This window comes from Paroedura picta, chromosome 4 (genome assembly GCF_049243985.1).
Source record: "Paroedura picta isolate Pp20150507F chromosome 4, Ppicta_v3.0, whole genome shotgun sequence".
NCBI classification, from domain to species: Eukaryota; Metazoa; Chordata; class Lepidosauria; order Squamata; family Gekkonidae; genus Paroedura; species Paroedura picta.
This window is the reverse complement of record NC_135372.1, coordinates 74,335,237-74,338,127: the sequence shown is the minus strand read 5'-3', so window position 1 is coordinate 74,338,127 and position 2,891 is coordinate 74,335,237.

The following is a 2,891-nucleotide window of genomic DNA, read 5'->3' as shown; positions in this document are numbered from 1 at the left end:
AGTTTAAGATGGTTTCAAAACAGAACTGGTTTTGCCTGGGGAGGGGGAAATGCCACTCTCTCCCTATCAGCATTTGTTTCCGCCCTTTGATACCATGGAAGAAATGCTCAAATTAAATCCCCCCAGTTGCATTACCATTTTAAACACTTGCTTTGTAAAGTTACTATTATTTATAACATGATGTTAAAACACACACACCACTGAATTGGATTATACATTTGTTTATTAATTCTGCTTTCAGGCTCATGGTGGAATATCTGAACTGACTCCATTTTAAAAAGCACTGAAATTATTCCAGGAAATTCAGGTTATTAAAGTCTATTTTTCTGTTCATACAACCCATGCATTTGATAAGGCACTTGTCAGGTAAAGCACATGCTCCTGTGAACCAGCAATACATTAAATTCATGCCATCTCCACACCCCTCTCCCCTCCCGGAATTCCTTCTTTTGGAATATTTCACAATTCAATTAATTATAGAGGGTTTTTTATAGTTATGATCTAATTAAAAAACCACAGCTGCTGTTTCTCTATAATGGCATGCCTATCTGCTGAACTTCCCTAGAGATGAGAATTTCAGCAGGTTACTGTTGTATCTAAATATTGCAGGGTCTTTAAAAACTCAATGGGTCAGAATTCTTCATCTACACAACTACAAGAGCTTATAAATCTTGAATGGCTTACTATTTCCTACTTTCTACTATGAACCCTGTATAGTTACTGTTGCTTCTATGTTAACAGGCCAGGAGAAAAGTGCTTAAAGGAAGAAAAAGGTAAGGAGTTACTTTAGCCCTACTGCAAAGAATGCCAGCAAGAATAAAGGGGGGGGGGTTGTGTGGCATCTGGGGCCTGTCAGGATTTCTAGTGCTCAAAAGTAACCATGGAAACATAAAAATAAATGGTGTTGGACAAATGGCTCTAGAATAGCAACAATAGCGCTAATAAAACTGGCTCTCCATCACAAGCAAGAAAATGTCATATGGCATGTTGAAGACCTGCAGATCTGTTGCAGCATTTAATGTCCTGGAGGACACTTGATCAAATGCACAAAAGCAATCTCCATTTAGTAATTTCTGCAATTTCTGGGTACTCCTCAAAAGAGATTCCAAAGTTCCAGGGTCTCAAAACTCTCCCTGACTGCCTAAGGCAGAATTTTAGCACTGCATGCTCCAAATATGACCTCTCAGATGAGATGTTGTACAGTGCTTTCCTTTCCAAGTAGTGAGAGAGGTTCAGGACTGCTTTTTTGGAAAAAAATTTCTTCTGAGATTTCCTCCCCCTGATACATCATATTTGCATTCAGAAATAAAGTAAGCATAAAACTAAAATAAACATGGTGAATCAAATTGCCTGTCTGTTGTTAACAATAAGCTCCATTGACCAAGTTGTATTCCTTTAATAAACTGGGATTGTGGGTCTAAAGCATAAGCACTGTTGCAACATCACAGCATCTAGGGAACTGTGCACAGGGACTATCCAAACAGTCCTCCACAAATTAAATCAAACCATTAAAACATTCTCCAATCTGATCTCTTGTGGTAGCCTTTTAGCTATGGAATGCCAATTTTTCAGACCTCTAGAATAGCTTGAATAGCAGGTGAGCATGGTTATAAACATTACTTCAGAGTAAAAATGCATATAATTTGGTAACTAGATTAGAACACTAAAAAGAATGATAAGAAATTGTTGTCATTTACCGGTGGGAATAATCCAGTGACAGGAGAGGATGCTGGAGACTATTAATATAGCAAATAGTTAGCTATTTGTTCCTGCTTTATGACACTAATCCACAAGTATTTGATTGCACTTAAAGCAGGAATTTGTTACAATTAATATTGAAGGAGATATCTACTTACGAGATGTGTCTGAAGAACCAAACAAGCTAATCCCGATCACTTAGCCAGTGATCCATGCGACAGTTACCTCCAGATTAGATTTCTGTAACTCGCTCTACACGGGCCTGCCCTTGTCCTTGATCCGGAAACTTCAGCTAGTGCAAAATGCAGCTGCTAGGGGCCTCACTGACACACCTTGGAGGGCCCACATCCAGCCTGTGCTGAGGCAGCTGCATTGGTTCCCAATTGCTGCCTGGACCCGGTTCAAGGTTCTGGACTTCAAGGCCTTATGCGGGTTGGGATCCACATACCTGAGGGACCGCCTATCGCCCTATGCTCCCCGCAGGGCCTTACGCTCTGTGGGGGGAAATCTATTGGTCGTTACTGGCCCTAGGGAAGCACACCTAGCCTCAACCAGGGTCAGGGCTTTTTCTGTCCTAGCCCTTACCTGGTGGAACGAGCTCCCGGAAGAGCTGCGGAATCTTGCCAATGTTCCACAGGTCCTGTAAAACGGAGCTCTTCCACCAGGTCTATGGTTGAGGCTGGGGTCTGCGAGGTAGATAGTTCCCCCCCCTGGGGTTCGAAGTGTACATTGCTCCTTCTCCATTTTCTCCATTGCCTTAGTTGGTAGGGGGTGGAGTGGGACATTTTTCCGCCATGTTGGGAATTTTTAAAATCTTTTAGTGGGAGTTTTAATGGGTTTTTAAGACTACTGTTACCTGCCACAAGCCTGCTTAGGGAGTGTCAGGAAATAAATCAAATAATAATAATAAATTTCAGAGGGTATCCATGCTGACCTGCAGTAGAACAGTTAGATTCAAATGTAGTAGCTCCTTAGACACCAACAAGATTTTTGGATTATAAGAATTTAACTTTCAAAAGAGCATACTCTGAAAATCTTGTTGATCTCTGGGGTGTTGCTAGACTAGAATATAACATAATCAAACATTGCTACAAAGCCCCTAATGAGTCTCATCATTTTCATTTGCATTAAGCTTTTCTTCTAATAGCTGTCCTGGCCCCCCTCCTCCATGACATTTGGCTGGTCTTGACTAA